This window comes from Zeus faber (assembly GCF_960531495.2).
Source record: "Zeus faber genome assembly, chromosome: 14".
Taxonomy (NCBI): Eukaryota; Metazoa; Chordata; class Actinopteri; order Zeiformes; family Zeidae; genus Zeus; species Zeus faber.
The window spans coordinates 13,881,644-13,883,410 of NC_137200.1; positions in this window are offsets into that span (position 1 = coordinate 13,881,644).

Here is a 1,767-nt window from a genome sequence, read left to right on the forward strand (position 1 = left end):
AATAAATGTGTTGTCTGGTGTCTCTTTTTTTTTAATTGTCTTCCGTATTAATACAATGAAATCATTCATTATATACAGCCTCCACTCCTTTCATGGGTCACAGTGTTATATTTCACTTTCATAAGAGCCTGAAATTCACAATTTAAATTCACAGTCAACTGTTGATTGGTTGCGGAGATGGGGTTCGCACTGCGGTGGCATTCTGTTTGAAAAGCTCTTCTGGAATGAAACAAAAAGGAAAGGATCGTTAAACTCCCCTTACAAAACTACAGAAACGTGCCGAGGTTCAGAAGGGTCTGTTAGTTGAGCATTATGCTGAATATTCATTTTTAGGTCAAATTTTCCTATTTTTCCACACCTACGCCTCTACTTACACAAGTATTGAAGTAATGAATCATTGTGTATTTTTGTAATGGTGCTATGTTCAATACACGGCTGCATCAAGGGGGGGAAAAAACGGCCCTGCCACCATTTGTGGAAATGCAAAGATTAGTGACTTTACTGTTTATTGCTAATTTGTGAAACTGAATTAAAGGCGGCTTTCCTAATGCCAAAGGAAATCACACTTCAGCATATTCACAATGGCCGACATCCTAAATCAGACTGATGACTTGGTATATTCAGTGGTGCAATATATTTTTCCTGCACTATATCACTAAAATAACATTGGTCAGCCACTTAACAAGATATATTACAATAATATAAACTCTTACTATTTATTTTCTGCCACCACACCAGACAGGCTAACTAATGAGGCAAATTAACACGATTTGATTAAACGCACTCAAAGCAGCCAATTTCACTTAAACTACTTTTGACGTACAATCAATGTTACTGTTCACGCCAAGGAGGAAAAAACGGTTAAGTTGAATGTTATTTATATTCTTTGGAAAACAGTGGACAATGGAAAACAGTCCCGACAGTGAGCTACAAAGAATATCACTGTTGAATCCCTCCTAATCTGCTTCCAAAGAGAACATTTCTGGTCTGAAGGCGTCTTGTCTGGTTTAACTGTTATTCCTCACTGATAGTTAAACACTTGTGCCATTAAAAAAAATTGCTTTATTAAAAAAAAAAAATCTGTCTAAAAAAAATAATTGTAGAGATGCATAAAAATAAGTGCAACCGATGAATAAAAACAGCCATAAAGGTTTCACCCTATAAAAAGTTGAAATAGTATAAATAGTCCAACCTTTAACGGACTAGGATTTATAAGGTACAGTGGCTTGTAGATGCTGGAACACACTGATCATTTCCCGTCCACCCACTGCAGTTCAGTTAGGACACTTCTTCATCTTTTTCGGTCTCTTTTAAACTTTATTTATCTTCCCCTTTCTTTACTTTCAAGATATTGTTTCAGGAGGACGGCGTTCAAAAGCAAGACCAAATCCGTCCGGTCGGGGCTTGACCTCTTGCCAACGACAACATTGCGATCAAGTATTGCATTTCGACATCGACGGGGAGCCTCGCGAGGACTTGCGCCGCCGCCTCCTCCACCAGCGTGCAGGGATTCGGAACGTTTTTACTCGTCTTTCTCGGACGTGTTCTCCGAGCTGGAGCTGGAGTCACAGTGCTGCATGCCAAGGGGATTTCCAGGCATTCTACTGTACTTCTGAAATAGAAAAAAAAAATAAAAAATACTTTGTGCCTTTGTTCAGATATGGGAGGCTGTGGTTTCTATCTGACTCAGATTTAGGGTTTGTCAGGACGTGGTTCCGGTAGGGATCCGTTGATGATGCAGCTCAGCCGACAGCCATTTTAATGAAG